Source organism: Nomascus leucogenys, chromosome 10 (genome assembly GCF_006542625.1).
Source record: "Nomascus leucogenys isolate Asia chromosome 10, Asia_NLE_v1, whole genome shotgun sequence".
Classification (NCBI taxonomy): Eukaryota; Metazoa; Chordata; class Mammalia; order Primates; family Hylobatidae; genus Nomascus; species Nomascus leucogenys.
In genome coordinates, this window is record NC_044390.1 from 83,028,271 (window position 1) to 83,046,508 (window position 18,238).

The window sequence follows — 18,238 nt, forward strand, 5'->3', positions numbered from 1 at the left end:
GTGCTCATTAATATAACTTCTCTCTATTAATGGGCTTTTAGGTTATGACCTTTTGAATGATCTTCTAGGGAAGATAAAGGAAGAGTGTATTAAATCCCTTCTCAAGTAAAAGCAACATAAAATACACTTTTTAAAACTCTTTATTCAGCCTACCACATGGAACTTGGAAAATTTAAATACTGTCCTCTTTTTTTTGAATTCCATTGATGTCAGTTTTGCTTATTTGCACAGATTGGGCTCATTATAATATTTGGTATGACACATTCTTATCTCTGATCTATGCTTTTAATAATTTTATTAGTCATTTTTTAAATATCATTAGCTTATAGAAACTCATCATCAACAACAAAACCTAGGACCCTGTCAACAACTCACATCCAACCCTGTGGTCTCCCAAGCCCATCTTCCTACTCCTCTTACCTCATATTGCCACCTTCCTGAATCTCAGTCATCAATGCCTTGCTTACATTTTTATTTTCACTCATACCCTAAATATCGAAACTCACTAGGTTAATTTCTGTTGATGAAAAATATTGTCATCATTGTAGCTGCTTGCATTTTTACACTCTTTTTACATCTGATATGTATACCTAAAAGTATGTTTTTATTTTAGTTTTTAACTTAAAAAATGAGTATCAACTTGCGTGTAACTTCTTGGAATTTTTTTTTCCTCTTACCTAATATGACATTCCCAAGCGCCTTCATTTGGGTTCTCCCAAAAGCTGACTGAGGACAAGGATTCAAGTGCAAATTGTTTGGGATGGAGGTAGAGAAATGAGACAGGGAAGGAAAGACAGTCAACAAAAGCACAGCATATGAGAAGCAACAGCTTCATGAATATGGGTTTCCTTTTAGGATAATGAAAATGTTTTGGAACTAGAAAGAAGTGGTGGTTGCACAACACTGCCACTGAATTGTTCCTTTTTAAATGATTAATTTGTGTTATGTGTGTTTCATCTTTTTTTATAAAAGTGCAAAGGCATAAGTATTATATAATGGACTTCGGGGACTCGCGGTGGGGAGGTTGGGAGGGGGTGGTACACTGCTCAGGTGACAGGTACACTAAAATCTCGGAAATCACCACTAAAGAACTTATCCGCGTAACCAAAAGACCATCTTACCCCAAAAACTATTGAAATGAATTTTTTTAAGTGCATTATCAAACCAACCACCACTGAGGGCAACTGGAGCTTAACCTCTCTGGGGAAGCTCAGGGTGTACATACACATACTTCAGAGTTATCTCACCTGGGCAGTGAGGCAGCTGGGGTTTACCAACTCCTCTCATTCAAAGATTGAGAACTCTTCCCAAGGAATGTCAATTCCCCGGGGCTTCCAGCCTGCAGTGGAGATGGCAAAGTGCACTCCAGCTGGTGGACACTGAAGATGTGAGCATGAGGGCTAGAGGCAGGACAGGTGCAAGCACTGCCAGCTGTATCGAAGTTCACCATATTGTTGCCTTTTCCACCCTTTGTGTTTTAATTTTTGTTGTTTTTTGTTTTTTATTTTTCTGATTTACTTTTTTTTTTTCCTAACTTTCATTTTAGGTTCAGAGGTACATGTGCAGGTTTGTTATATAGGTAAACTGGGGGTTTTGTGTACAGATTATTTTGTCACCCAGGTAATAAGCATAGTACCTGATAGGTAGTTTTTTGGTCCTCTCCCTCCACCCTCAAGTAGGCCTCAGGGTCCATTGGCTGCTTCTTTGTGTGCACGTATACTCAAAGGTTAGCTCCCAACTTATAGGTGAGAGCATACAGTGTTTGGTTTTCTGTTCCTGTATTAGTTTGCTTATGATAATGGTTTCCAGCTCCATCCATGTTGCTGCAAAGGACATGATCTCATTCTATTCTATGGCTACCTAGTATTCCATAGTGTATACGTACATTTTTTAAATCCAGTCTACCGCTGATGGGCATTTAGGTTGATTCTGTGTCTTTGCCATTGTGAATAGTGCTGCGATGAACACACATGTGCCTGTCTTTATGGTAGAAAGATTTACATTCCTTTGGGTATATACCCAATAGTGGGATTGCTGAGAAATACAAATCAAAACCTCAATGAGATACCATCTCACATCAGTCAGAATGGCCATTATTAAAATGTCACAAAAAAAAAAAACCAGATACTGGCAAGGTTGTGGAGGAAAGGGAACACTTACACACTGCTGATGGGAATGTAAATTAGTTCTGCCACTGTGGAAAGCAGTTTGGTGATGTCTCAAGGAATTTAAAACATCCTTTGTGTTTTTTTGCTGCTGTGTTACATTCCATTATTGGAAAATACCACACTTTTTCATCCACATTCTGTTATTTGATTTGTTTCCAATTGATACTAGAAAAGGTGGCATTAGGGGAAAAATTGTATAAATTCAAGGAGTACAAGTGCAATTTTGTTACATGGATATATTGCTTAGGGTGAAGTCTGAGCTTTTAGTGTAAACATCACCAGAATAATGTACATTGTACCCATTAAGTAATTTATCATCCCCCATCCCCTCCCGCCTCCCACCCTTCCAAATCTCCAGTGTCTGTTATTCCATGCTGTATGTCCACATGTACAAACTATTCAGCTTCCATTTGTAGTTGAGAACATACAGTATTTAACTTTCTGTTTCTGAGTTATTTCACGTAATGGCCTACAGCTCCATCCATGTTGCTGCACAAAACATAATTTCATCCTTTTTATGGCTGAATAGTATTCCATAGTGTGTATATATGTATATACCACATTTTCTTTATCCAATCATCCATTGATGGACACTTTGGCTGATTCCGTATCTTTACTATTTTGAATAGTGCTGCATTAAACCTCATAGTGCATATGTCTTTTTATATAACAATTTCTTTTCCTTTGGGTAGATACACAGTAGTGGGATTGCCAATCAAATGATTGTTTGATTTTTAGTGCTTTAAGAAATCTCCATACTATCTGCCATAGAATTTGTACTAATTTACATTCCCCCCATGGGTGTATAAAGCATTCCCTTTTCTATGCATCCTCCCCAGCATCTGTTATTTGGTGACTTTTTGTTAACAGACATTCAGGGCCAGGTGCAGTGGCTCAAGCCTGTAATCCCAGCATTTTGGGAGGCCGACATGGGAGGATCACTTGAGCCCAGAAGTTTGAGACAAGCCTAGGCAACATAGCAAGACCTCATCCCTACTAAAAAATCAAAAAAATTAGCAGGGTGTGGTGGCTCACACCTGTAGTCCTAGCTACTCAGGAGGCTGAAGTGAGAGGATCGCTTGAGCCCAAGATATCAAGGGTGCAGTGAGCTATGATCACACCACTGCACTCCAGCCTGGGTGACAGAGAGAGACCCTGTCTCAACAATAATAATTAATAATAGCAATTTGGACTGCTGTAAGATGATATCTCATTGTGATTTTAATTTGCTTTCTCTGACAATCAGTAATGTTGAGCATTTTTTCATATGCTTGTTGGCCTTCTAGGTTATATCCAGAAGAAAAATCACTAGGTCACAGGATTATAATTTTTCCAATTGAGTTTAGAACACTAAACTGTTTTTCCAAAATGGATACACCAATTTGCATTCCCTCTGCAACTCCACATCCCTTGTAACCCTTAGTTTGTCAGATTTTTATATTTTTATTATTTATTTATTTATTTTGAGACGGAGTCTCACTCTGTCACCCAGGCTGGAGTACAGTGGCGCAGTGGCGTGATCTCAGCTCACTGCAACCTCCGCCTCCCAGGCTCAAGCCATTCATTCCCTGCCTCAGCCTCCCGAGTAGCTGGGATTACAGGCGCCTGCCACCACACCCAGCTAATTTGTATTTTTAGTAGAGACGGGACTTCACCATATTAGCCAGGATGGTCTCAATCTCCTGACCTCGTGATCCGCCCACCTTGGCCTCCCAAAGTGCTGGGATTACAAGCATGAGCCACCGCACTTGGCCTTTTTAAAATTTTTACCAAACAAATTAGTGCAAAGTAATATCTCATTCTGGTCTTGCTTTGCCTCATTATTAATGATGTTCCACATCTCCTTATACATTTATTAGTAGTCACATACGTTTCTACATTTGAAATGTCTGTTCTTCTCATTTGCCCATGTTTCTATTAGGTTGTTGAGCTTTGCTTATTTATTTCTAGAAATTCTTTACAAATGGCTCATTAATACTCTCCCTTGTTAGCTGCATGTGTCGTGAATATTTTCTTCTAGTTTGGAATGTCTTCCACCTTTTCACAAGTCTGTTGATAAGCAATATTCTTCATTTTAACAGTCAAATTTATCAAACATATTAGTTTTAAAAATACCATCTGACCACAGAAAGCCAGTCAAATAAACTGTGGTACATCTATACAATGAAATAGTTGATAACTATTAAACATTTTGATGAAAAATATTTCTTGAAACTGAACATTTTTTTGCAACTTAATGTTAAGCTAAAAAAAAGCATACCAAAAAACAGTATGTATATCAAGATCCCACAGTATGAATTTTTTTAAGTTTAATAATATACTATGTTAGCAAGTTTCTGGACAAATAAGCAGTCTTATTCACTCCCGGTGAAGGGTGTAAGTTTCTACAATCTCTGTAACTTGCAATTTGGCAATGTCTATCAAAAATTTAAGTTTATCTATAACTTGACCCAGCAGTTCTCCTTTAGGATATTTACTCAACCAATATCCTGATATGTGTGCCAGGATACATACAATTATATTCATTGCAGCACTGGTTAATAGCAAAAAACAAAATTATAAAACAGCCATGCAATGGAATACTATGTAGCTGTTAAAAAAGAACAATGTTGTCTATATGTATTATAATGCAATTATCTCCAAGGCACATTGTTAAGTGAAAAGGGCAAGATAGTATTGTATATCATTTGCTTTAAAAATATTTAGTGCTATGTAAATCCTTTGCATGTATTATTTGCATAGAATGTTTCTGAAAGCAAAAAAAAAAAAAAAAAAAAAGCTAATTGATTAATTGCTTCCTAGGAAGGGACTCGGTCTACAGGATATCCTCACAACCTCTTTAGGAAGTAAATATTATTATTCTATTCATTAGACATGAGGAACCTAGAACAAGGGAACTCCAGAAGTCTCAGTGGAACAAAAAGAAAAGAATCCAATGAGATCATCACTATTAATTCACTCCAAGTTTCTTGACTGTTGTCTCTGTGCCAGGCTCTCTGGAATTGCAACAGCACCTACAGCACAGTGGTTTGGTGATTAAATGAGACCCAATAAGTAGGAATTTGCTCCCCACAGATGCTTGATAAATAGGAGCTGGGTTTTATAACAATTTAATTAATAATATATAGTCATTTATTTTGCAGCTTATCTCATTTGGTTTTGCCAACAGCACTGTGTATTAAGTAAGGCAAGAGTAGTTGCTATCATATCCATTTTACAGAAAACTGAGGCTCAGGAAGGTGAAGTTCATAGGGGCTCCTCGTGCAATCAATTCTGGAGCACATAGAAGAGGCTTCCTGGAGCTGATGGTGCCCAACCACTAGAGGGCTCAGACAGAATCCTGGCTCTGCCCGTCACTCGCTGTATAGCATCCTGAGCAAGTTACTTAGGCTTTCTGTGCCTCGAGTTTGGCATCTATAAAATGGAAACAAATGAAAGCACTGCATCTTAAAATGCTGAAGATGAGATGAATGAATACGTATCAATGACTACAACGAGTAATTCCTTTAAAACGTAAGTCAGATCCTGTCACTCTTCAGTTCAGACCTTTCCCATTGGATCCCATCTGCTTTGCAATAAAATCCAAAATCCTCACTGTGAATGGCCCATGGAACCTCACATGGCCTGGCTCTCCAGCAACTTTCTCTCTGTTCTCAGCCTTTGGCTCACTCCTCCTCCACCAGCTGGCTTCCTAGCTGCCTGGGGACACACAGAGCTCAGCCCTGCCTCCAGGCCTTAGGACATTTTGTTCCCTCTCTTAGGAACACACTTCCTGGATCCTCTGTCACCTCTCAAACCACTGTTCCCTGACCACTTACCCCATCACCCTCCTTGTCCTGCTAGATTTCTTTCTCATCAGCATTTATGGCCGCCCAACAGACCACACATAGTGTTTATCTGTGTATTCATTTCTTGTCCATCGGCCTGCTCTGAAATGCAAGCTTGATGAGGGCAGGAATGGGCTGTTTTGTGCATCACTGCATCCCCAAGACATGGAACAGTGCCTGGCACCTTGCTGGCCCTCTATAAATGTTAGGTCTCCCAAAAGGCAGGAGACAGGGTCACTACAGGCAATGAGCACAGCATAAGCAAAGGCCTGGTGGTGGGGACAGAGCATAATCCAAGCAGGGACCCACACGGAGTTCCTTTGACCTGGTGCCACCACCCTGGTTAGGGGAAATGGGCTCTGCTTACCACCAAGACACCTTGGACACATGGATTTTTTAGAAGCTCAGTGAAAATGCTTTGGGCTGACTTCCTCTCTGATACTTCCTCATCCCCTGTTCTGTTTGACCCCTTATCCTTTCCCAAGGTCATTGCTGCCTTCTTCTGCAGCCCAAGGATAGGGGTACAGGCAGCCAGGGCTGGGGGCCCCTCAGTCCCAACTAGCAGCTTTGGGGGTCTTTGGAAGGCTGGTATCTAACAGAATGAGGGGAAGACTTTCGGAGGAAAGAAACTTCCCCAGGGAAAAGCTGCCTTGTGCAGAACTCACAGCTCACAGTCATAAAAAGAATAAAAACTAGAAAAGGCTGCATCTCCTTGGCCCTTTTAAGAAAGACACCTTGAGATTCTGGCTGGAGGTCACAGCAGGAAACTGGACATGGATGGAAGGGGCTGCCCAATAAAATAAATAATCATTTATTAAGGTACTTGTCTACACAGCAGGAAATCAGCACAGGGAGTGTGGGTGGGGAAATAGAGCCTCCCTGAAGAAGGCAGCCATCTTTAAAAGGGGGGAGCTTGATTTGAAACACTTGTCTCCAGACGGGACCAGTAATCCTCAGCCCTTAGCCTCATTCCAAACCTCCCAGGAAAAGGAATAGCAGTGCACAGCTTTCTAGAACCTTCCAGGGCAGGAAGAAAAGCGAAGAATGAAGAGACCTTCTTCAGGCCACTACACTGGCTTCCCCCCAACTTGTGCCCACGAGTTTTGGGCTGGAGCTGAGATGATAGCCTAGCAACATGTTTTATTTCTGCAAAAGGAAGTGATATTTGAAATGGAGCCACAAGAAGATCTGAAAAGGGATTTCTGATCACAGCCCTGGGTGAAGCATCTAGGATGGAGCTTCCTCCAAAAGCCAGACTGGCTAGGGCACCACTGCTCCCCTTTCTTGAAAGCTTCATACTTTCTCCTTCCACAGAGGCTGTGCAGGATTTTCTCTCTTTGCCTGGAATGTTCTCTCCCTACCACATGCTCCACCACCTCCATCATCCCTTGCATCCCTTGGCCTGGGCAATTTCTTCTCCATCTTTTAGATTTCACCTCAACCAGGGAAGCCTGATCACTTTTTTTTTTTTTCCTGAGACAGAGTCTCACTCTGTCGCCCAGGCTGGAGTGCAGTGGTGCAATCTCAGCTCACTGCAACCTCCGCCTCCCGGGTTCATGCCATTCTCCTGCCTCAGCCTCCTGAGTAGCTGGGAATACAGGCGTCTGCCACCACGCCTGGCTAATTTTTTTGTATTTTTTTAGTAGAGACGTGGTTTCACCATGTTAGCCAGGATGGTCTCAATCTCCTGACCTCATGATCCACCCACCTTGGCCTCCCAAAGTGCTGGGATTACAGGCGTGAGCCACAGCACCCGGCCTCTGATCACTCTTAAGCAACCAGCTGAGCTGCTACATATGGGCTCTCGCATACTCACCCCGCCCCCACCGCCAAATTGTGTATTGCTCAGTGCTTATCATGGCTGGCACTGCACACTTTATATGGGTGCAATGGTTTATTGCATCTCTTCTCCACTGCTTCAGTTGTCCCTAACACTATAGCCACAATGCATGACACATCGTAGTCCCTCAATGAAGATGTGTTGAATTAATGAACAAATTGACCTTTGGGAAAAATATATCAGTATACTTCAGTCTCCTAGTTAAGTGTCCAAACACTTGAATGTATGCATGAATGAGGGATGAATAAATGAGCAAGTGAATGAATGAGCAAATGAATAAATGAGCGGGTGAGTGAATGAGTTATTGAATGAATGAATGAATGACAATGGCTTCCTTGAGGGTGGTCCTATTAGTTAATGCCTTTTGTCTGTCTCTCCTTTTCTCTGTATGCAGAGAAACAGGTAGAAGAGGCTGGCGTGAATGTGACTCTAATCAAAACACGTGGCAAGGGAAGGAGGGCATTTCCCAAAGGGGCACCTGGTGGTGGGGGGGAGGGGGATGCTTCCAGGCAGAAGCTGACCCCCAAGGGGCAGCTCTGTCCCTGACCCCTTTCACCTCCCCTTGTTCTGATCTTTATGGGGCCGTCTGCCTTTTAGCATCAAAGGAGACAGCAGGTCCGTGACTTGTCCCACAGCAGCTCTATAAAAATGTAATTACCCAATAACCTGCTGTCTGCAAAACAAACCATCTTCCTGTTTCTTCTCCCATAAAAAGCATTTGACAGCCCTGTTCTATCAGCTTATAAAACCTGGAGAGAGTTGGCTTAGCCCCTTCTGAAATGAAAACCCTTAGCGGGGAAGAGTCCCAAGTGGGGAGAAACACACCTCTGACCCTCCAGGCAGTTGCTTCAAAGTCACTGGAGGTTTTCAGAGAAGGCAAAGACAGCAACCTATCTAGGAAAAGTGGGGGACTGGATAATGCAAATCACACCTAAAAAGGGCAAAAGCCTTGGAAACTCTAAGAGCCCAGGCCTGCTGTGGGCACAGACAGCATCATTTTATCTCACCAGAAAGTCATTCCTTCATTTATTCACTCAATAAACATTTATCAGGCACCTACAACATGCTAGGCATTAGGCTAGGCCCTGAGGGTAAGACTCTAGTGTAATAAGCGCTGGTCCTTTAAGAAACTCACATCTAAAACATACATTTATTTTAAATAATGGAGCACTTTGATCTGAATTTATTGACATGTAAAAAGTGCATATAATCCATGATTACGTGGGTGAGGCAGGTTATAAAACAGTAAGTGGTGATGGATACATAACATCAAAAATGTACTTAATGCCACTGAATTGTACACTTAAAATGGTAAGTTTTATGTTACATATATTTTACCAATATCTACATTGGTAGATTTTGATTGATATGGCTACATCGACAGATATGGCTTCATTTTGACTTTTTTTCATTGAAAGAGAAACAGAATGGAACTGGGGGGTGGTGATAAAATTATTCTATATCTTGACTGTGAAGCTATCTAGTGGGTTCATGTGTCCCCCACAAAGGTATGTCCAAGTCCTACCCTCTAGTGTCTGTGAATATGACCTGATTCGGAAATAGGGTCTTTGCAAGTGTAACTAAGGCAAGGATCAAGATAAGATTATACTGGATTGAGGATGGTCCTAAACCCAATGAGACTGTCCTTGCAGAGAAAGGAGAGGGGGTTTTGACACACATAGGAAAAGAGGTCCTGTGAACACGAAGATTCACAGGTGTGTGATGTGGCCACAAAGCGGGGAACACCTGAAGCCATCAGGAGCTGGAAGACACAAGGAACAGCAACTGCGGGAAACTAACACAGACAGTCTACATGACAGCATGCTTTCATCACAGAACTGTTCACTAACAAGGGTAGCTTTGCTGTATTCAAATTACACTTTGATTTTTAAAATATCTTTTAAATAGAAACAGAGGGATTGAATAGACATTTCTACTTTTTTACACATCTCCTCTATTGCAATAGCAGAAGCATATGAAAGGACACTCAACAGCTTCAGTCATTAGGGAAGGCAAGTCAAAGCCATGGTGGGATACCACTGTGTACCCATTAGGGTGGCTGTCTTCAAAAAGGTTGATAATGATAAGCATTGGTGAGAGTGTGGAGAAACTAGAATCCTTTGCATTGCTGGTGGGAATGTAAAATGGTACAGCTGGTGCAGTGGAAAACAGTGCATGGTGGATCACGCCCATAATTCCAGCACTTTAGGAGGCTGAGGCGGGAGCATCATCAGAAGTCAGGAGTTTGAGACCTGCCTGGCCAACATGGTGAAACCCCATCTCTACTAAAAATACAAAAATTAGCCAGGTGGGGTGTTGGGCACCTGTACTTCCAGCTACTCGGGAGGCTGTGGCTGGAGAATTGCTTGAACCCAGGAGGCGGAGGTTGCTGTGAGCCGAGATTGCGCCATTGCACTCCAGCCTGGGCGAAGACAGCAAAACTCCATCTCAAAAAAAAAAAAAAAGCGCTAAACCCTAAACCTAAAATTACCATGTGACCCAGCAATTCCACTCCTAGGTATAAACCCCAAAGAATTGAAAGCAGGGACTCAAACAGATGCTTGTACATCAGTGTTCATTGCAACATTATTCACAGTAGCCAAAAGGTGGACGCAACCCAAATGTTCATCAGCTGATGAACAGATAAACAAACTGTATGTTCAGACATTGGGATATTATTCAGCCATAAATTTAAAAAATTCTGATACATGCGACAACATGGATAAGCCAGGAAGACATTATGCTAAACGGAAGAAGACAGTCACAAAAGGACATATTGTATGATTCTGTTTATATGAAGTACCTAGAATAGGCATTTGGAGACAAAAAAATAGAAGTTACCAAGGACTAGGGGGAGTGGGAGAGGGAATTACAGGGCTTCTGTTTGGGATGATGAAAAAGTTCTGGAGATGGATAGTAGTGATGGTTACATAACATCAAAAATGTACTTAATACCACTGAATTGTACACTTAAAATAAGTTTTATGTTACATATATTTTATCAATATCTACATTGATAGATACTGGTTGGTATAGATAGGTAACAAGTTTTTATAGGTAACAAACTATATATAGATATGCATATCTATATATAGATATACATATCAATATCAATAGATATCTATATCTATCAATATCAATATAGGTAACAAGTTTTATGTTAAAACTTGATAAAGTTATAAAGTTACCTATATGATAAAATATAGGTAACAAGTTTTATGTTACCTATATTTTATCAATAGCTATTGATAGAGATACAGACATTGATAACACATAGGTAACATAAAATTTGTTACCTATCTATATCAATATAGATACAGATATTGACATACATTTAGACATAGACAATGGGGAGAGGTGCCTAGATGGTACCAGAGATGTGGAGGCAGTTTCTGTTTTTATAATTTCTGATGTTTCTAATACTTGTTTTACTGTGAATATGTATTGTATAAGGAGCTCATGGTCTGATGAGTGAGACAGGTAAGAAAATTGACAATTGTAGGATATAAGAGCTGGGGCATCTAAATCAGACTGGGGAGGGGGTTCCATTAAAGCGTTCCCAGAGAGAGGACAATGATCGGAAGTAAGCCAAGCAAAGAAGTGAGGGTGGAGGAGAGAGGGCATTCCAGGTACATTGGGCATTGAAAGTGCCTGCATCTTACTAACCAAGCGACCGGGTCAGCAAAGTCACACAGAGTCTGATATGGATTAAGTACTGGAAAATGTCAGTTATTGCTACTATCAGTATTAGCGTAATCAGCTGCAGCCCGATTGGTGGGTTAGAATCTTGGCCTGGCCACTTGCCGTGTGTCCTTGGATCAGCTATTTAACCTTTCTGTGCCTCAGTTTCCTATTCTGTAAAATAAGGATAAATAATAGTATTTGTGCCTTAGGGTGTTGTGAGGATTATATGAGTTAATACCTATAAATCAATTACAACAGCGCCTGGCATATGGCAAAGACTATATAAGAATTAGCTATTACATTTTGTCACGACTATAAAGGAAGGAAATGTCTGGAAACAGTACAAAAGAGAAGTGGAATGGCCAAACGTGCTTGGGGAAAGAGCAGTGAAGAATCATCTTCATGGAATAAAAAAGCAAATAAAGCCTTTGAAAAAAAAAAAAAGGGAAATCACAAATCTGAAAATAAAGTGTCTTATGATGATGGGGTTGCATTTTGGACCAAGACATTTTTAGCTAACAAAATCGAGTTAAAATGGGTTTTGACAGAGTGAAAAGTTGTGGGAAATGCATAAAGGAGTCACGCTTGAAAGGCTGAAGGTAAATCAGCCTCTTTGTTAGAGAAAGTTTCACTATGTTCAACATTTGGAATTGATGACTTTGGTGGTTTCCTTTGGGGAAGAAAATATCCTGACATTTCCTGGTAAGTCTTCCTTCCTACATTCTCGCCCTTAATGATGTTCTCTATCAGCCTAATGTCCCTGCTTGAGCATTGATGGCTGTGTGGACACAGATAATATCCAGAATATTAGCAGTTTGGAAGGCTCAGAGCAGCATCCGCCACCTTCATAAAGATGCAGACAACATTACCGCATAAGCACCTCTTAACGTGCAGTCACAAATCACTGCTCAACAAATTCCAGAATTTCAAAGCTGTGGCATAAATTTCCAAGCCAGAAGAACAGCATGCGAGCCTTAAGTGCTGGGTTTCAACCCTCTAGACTCCCTGGAACCACTGTCTGAAGTTCTGGCAGCATCAATGTGGCCCTTTCAGCCTTCTAAGGAATATGAATGGTGTGTTAAGCCAATGAGAGACAGCATGTAGTCTTTGAATGGAAGCCACAGTGTGTACACCAAGGCTCTTGGCTCTGCTTTGAAATTTTGAATAGCAAATCCCTGCTCCTCAATCCTCTGCATTATCGTCTTTTAAATGGGTGTAGCAATTTTTATCCTGGTACAGAATAGAAGGTCTTAAAGTCTTTGGGAGTAAAGGGGATGGGTGAGTAAAAAAAAAAAAAAAAAAAAAACTATGAATATTGGGATTTTATTTTGCCTTTGAGGGAAATCTTTAGAAACATCATTTTACCCATTAGTAATACGTTCAGCTCTAAGTAATAAGTATGCCTCATTATATGCCTTAATTTAATAGTCCTTTCTTACATAATAATTCCAGAAGTGGTCAGCTTCATGTTCTGGTTTGGCAGCTCAGCCACATCTTGACCAATATTTTGACAAAACAGCTGCTGCAGTTCCAGCCATCACATTCAAATTCAAGACAGGAAACAAATGGAAGGGGAAAGTGCTGCATCTGTCCCTTTTTCCAGGACAATAAATTTTTTTTTTCCCAGAACATTTTGCAACAGACCTTTTGGACAGAGCTGGGTCATATACCATCTCAGATGCAAGGAAAGCTGGGAAATTAGAGAACAGAACTTCGACCGATTATAATCCATAGCCTGGGTCTGGGCTCAGTGCTGCTCTGAACAAAACCTGGATTCTCTTACAAAGGGGAAAGGGCAATATGAGGCAAGCAATGAACAGTCTGCCCAACTCTTCAATCCCACATGCGCACAACTTCAGTGATCAAAAAAAGGTAATCAAAAAAAAAAAAGAAGGAAACAACCTGAGGCAAAAATAATAACAACGCGACACTATTCATTTCTTGAAGGGAAACTGATAAATCTTATATGTGTTGGCCTGATACCAGGATACATTTTTAAAACTTGTGAAAGTGAAAGCAGTATCTGTAGAGATGCTCTGAAATAATTCCAATGGGTGAGCAGTCAGATTCCAAGCTCCTCGTCCAATTGGCATGAATAAGTCTCACTGAATTACTCTGATGGGAAAGGATATTTTTCCCAATTCATAGCACCCACGGTGAGACATGAGAGAAACTTGGCATAATCTTTCCAGTCAGTGGATATGTATTGAGCAAAGCAGACATGGTTCCTACCCTCATAGAGCAAACAGTCTAGCAAGGCAGATAAAGAATCACGTAAACAAACACAATGCTATAAACTAGCACTCTACTAAGTGCTATGAAACTTAACAGGGTTCTCGGAGGCAGAAGAGCCTAACTGAAGTTGGATATGATCAGGATAATGATTAGAAGCACAAGCTTCAGAACCAGGTCTGGGTCAACTTCCCAATATGCCATCACGCCCAAGACCAGTGAACTTGGACCGTAATAAAAATAACAACTGACTAAGCACGGATCATGTATTAAACACCACACTTGGCAGTTTAATCATCATGACAACAGTTTGAGGTTACCTAGTCCCATTTTAATGAGAGGATGATCGGGGATAGAAATTTACCTACCTGAGGTCACAGAATTGGTAAATGGAGGAAGTTGGTATGACCCTGTGTTACTCCTTCTGCAAAAGCCAAAGCCAGGCAAACTCCCTATGTCTCAGTTTGTCACATGTGCAGATACCAGGCTGGTAGATGAAATTAGGTGAAGTGATCCATGGGCAGCAGTGAGCACCATGCCTGGCACACAGCAAGTGTGCAATAACCGATAACCATTATTCAAACTCTGAGTTTCTGAGATTCATTTGATCATTTCTTCAAGTCCTCTTGGCCTGGGAAGTCTGAATCCAGCCATGCCAACTGATCAATCTTCATAGGGGCTTTGAGATCTCAGGGGTCAAAGAGACTGGAAAATCCTTTTTTTCTTTTCTTTCTATGCAAATCAGGAAACACCCAGGTTAACAGCTAACAAAAATAAATCAAAGTAATGAGAGCTTTAGTTCAAAATTTTTAAAAACACAAAACAATTACCAGATCTCTTAAAATGAATAGTAGTCAGGTAAGTTCTCAAAATTAGACCCAAAGACTTTTGCTTGTTTTGAACCATGAAGGAATTTTTCAAGAGATGAAATTAAGGACATATATCTTGAATCATTTGGGGATCGAGGGACTCATTAAGCCATGTCAATAAGAGGAGTTATTTAAGCAAATGGATAAAAGCCATTTATTATTTAGCACTTTATATTTGTAAAGGGCTGATCCATTTTCTCTAGCCCTACCTGCTCCTGACCCCACATTACTTATGAATTTTTTCAGAGCTTCTCACTGATGAACAGGCATCCTTCAGTGCCTGAAATGAGCAGGTATTCCCATTTTACAGATAAAAAGGGTGAGGCAAAGAACAAAGCCCTCAAATGAGAAGACTGGAGCAAAGCATGGTTTACTCCTGTTTATCAGCTAAGGAAATGAAAGCAGAGACCGACTGGGAGATTGAGCTGAACCTAGGTAAATTTGCCCGAGATCAGCCAAGATGGCAACCCACATATTCTGCTCTCGGGGTCCACAGACTCAGGTAGCCCTGCTAGGGAAATCAGAGTTTCATCAAGTTCAGAGGATAATGAATACCAACGACAAGACCAGCAATAAGAATTTTTTTATTATACTTTTAGAGTACATGTGCACAGCGTGCAGGTTTGTTACATATGTATACATGTGCCATGTTGGTGTGCTGCACCCATAAACTCATCATTTACATTAGGTATATCTCCTAATGCTATCCCTCCCCTCTCCCCCTACCCCACAACAGGCCCTGGTGTTGTGTCCATGTGTTCTCATTGTTCAATTCCCACCTATGTGTGAGAACATGCGGTGTTTGGTTTTTTGTCCTTGCAATAGTTTGCTGAGAATAATGGTTTCCAGCTTCATCCATGTCCCCACACAGGACATGAACTCATCATTTTTTATGGCTGCATAGTATTCTATGGTGTATATGTGCCACATTTTCTTAATCCAGTCTATCATTGTTGGACCAGCAATAAGAATTCTAAAAGCTACTCTTCCTGAGCCCTTACTATGCCAGGCACTGGGCTAAGCCCTTTGTATTCACTGCCTCTTGGATACTCCAACAACCTTATGAGTTAAATACTATATATTATCATAAACCCCAACTTGACAGATGAATAAGCTGAGGCACGAGATAATATGTGACTTGCTCAGCATTCCTCAAAGAAGCAGCTGCAGAATGAGCATTTGAACCCAAGCGCTCTCAAACCTATGACTACATTTCAGGGGGGTTGAAAGGGTTGCAGGAATTCCAGAAGCTTTGCCATCCAGCCAAGCCCTTATTAACTTCAGGAAAAAAAAATAACTGTGAAATCTACAGATGTTTTAGGAAGGTGAGCAAAGGAGTCAGGGCTCCAAGTTGTCACCGTGTGTTGGGAGCTTCCTATTTACCACCAATACGCACAGCACACCAAACGCTTGCTTTTATTCGATGCTCCTGGCAGCCCTCTGAGGAGGGAGGAGGGATCCGCATTCCACTTGACGGATGAGGAATTTGAATGTCAGAGAGGTTGCGTTAACCAGTAGATGGCAGCGCCCACATTCAACATCATGCCATCTCGCTTCTGCAAAGAAAACTTGGGTAGCTTTGCAATACCCTTTCAAACCACTCCTGCCATGCAGAGAAATCTGGAGGGAACTCATATCTCTATAAAAATAATGAGTAGGAACTTGGAAAGACCCAAATTTCCCATCAGAGTCCCAAGCCTGTTCCTCTGGCTCCCAGCCTAGCTGCTGCCAGTCTCCCAGGAGTCCTGAAAGCCCCGGTGGTTCTAGGATACTGTGTTAGTGTGTGTGTTAGTTCGGGTCCTCTGAGAAACAGATGCCAGGCAGGATCACACGTACAAGGACTGTACAGAGGGAAATGCTTCTGTGAGAGAAAATGGAAAGGGAGCTGGAAGAAGCTGGCAGAGCCATCAGACTGAGATAGATGCATGTCCAACCTTGAGTGAAGGGGAGGTTGGACAGAGGCCTCCAAGACTGATGTGCAGTCTGAAGATAGATCTGCAAGGCCCTTGGGGAGTCCCAGAGCAAACTCACTGCTGCAGGAGTCCCATGTCTCCCAGAAACAGGCCTGCCTTCACATCCCTCCTCACTCAGTCATTGGCTTGGAGCAACCAGTGGGAGGCCAGGCCTGGCAACAAAAAGCCATGGGTGTCAGAGTAGCAGCTGGCGCCCTTGCAAAATCACACTCCCTGTAGTTGGAGGTTGGTGAGGCACAAACATTTTCAAGGCTCACAGGACCTCAAGGCAGGTGAATGTCCCCAGGGCTGCTCTAACCCAACCTCCATGCTGGGGTGACACTGTCGTCCAGCTGCCTTGGGAACTGGCAAAGTCCCACTGAGGTAGAAGGCAAGACTCAACTCCAGAGGCAGAGCTCAGACACAGAACCAAATTGAGGACTAGCTAAAACAGAGACAGGGTGGAAGCCCTTTTCCATAAGACACGCCCACTAGTGTGCCATGTCAGTTTACCATTGCCATAGCAACCCTCAGAAGTTACCACCCCTTTCCATGAAGTAACTGAACTGACAATCCAAAAGTGACCACTCTTTCTAGAAATTTCTGCATAATCTGCCCCTTAATTTACATATAATTGCATATAATTAAAACTGGGCATAAACATGACTGCAGAACTGCCCCTGAGCTGCTACTGTGGGCATACTGCCTGTGAGGTAGCCCTCTTCTGCAAGAAGGACCTCTGCTGCTACTGTACACTGCTGCTTCAATAAAAGTTGCTAACACCACCAGCTCATCCTTGAATACTTTCCTGGGTGAAGCCAAGAACTCTCCTGAGCTAAGCCCCAGTTTTGGGGCTTACCTGCCCTGCATCACCACCTGTGACCTCACAGCTGCCAGTGGAGGAGGATGAGTGCCTGCATCTGGAAGATGACGTATAGACCACCCCTGCAATGGGCAGTTCATGCTGGAAGCAGCTGGACCCAGTCCCTGGACCTGATGGTGGGAGGAGGAAAGGGAAGTGAAGGAACAGAGAAAGTCTTGCAGGGTCCTATGTCCAAGGCAACCTGGATACATGAGTCTCCCTGTCAACAGGTTGCTTCATTCATGCCAAGCATGTTGATGCACGTGGTAGAGAGCCAGCCTGCATCTCCATGGAGTTCATCCTGAAGTGAGGTCTGATACTCTAGTGGTTAAGAACTTAGGCACTGAGTCAGACCAACACGGATTTGAATTCCCACCTCCACTACTTACTCCATGGATGGCCTTGGGGAAGATAAAGTCACCTTGCTGGGCCTTAGTTTACTCATCTGTAAAATGGGTTCAACACCACCTCCCACGGTTGTTGTAGAAAATAAAGGAGAGAAAGTTTGTGAAGTGGTTAGCGCTTCCCTTGCCCCACTGTCCTCATCCAATAAATGCTAGTCTAAGTCCCATTCTCACATTAAGAAATGAAAAAATAACCACCTTATAGAATTGTAAAAATGGAGGGGGGTAATGTGTATTAAACAATTAGCACAGAAACTGGCACATGGACGCTACTATAATCATTTTGGTATCATAAATAATAACTAAGATAATTATCTCCTGCCAGAGCTATCGGCTGGGGCCAGATGGACCCTCTAAGTGTGTCAAAGTTCGATCAGGTCAGCATCCCAACTGGAAGCAG

The 18,238-nt window shown here is 41.9% G+C and overlaps 1 non-coding gene across 1 annotated transcript; it reads right to left on the reverse strand.

The window, feature by feature from the left end:
• Positions 1 to 477: 477 nt before the first annotated feature.
• On the reverse strand, positions 478 to 548 carry LOC115837132. Its single transcript, XR_004032164.1, has one exon. It is a non-coding gene; the product is annotated as a small nucleolar RNA SNORD56 (small nucleolar RNA).
• Between the last annotated feature and the right edge of the window lie 17,690 nt (positions 549 to 18,238).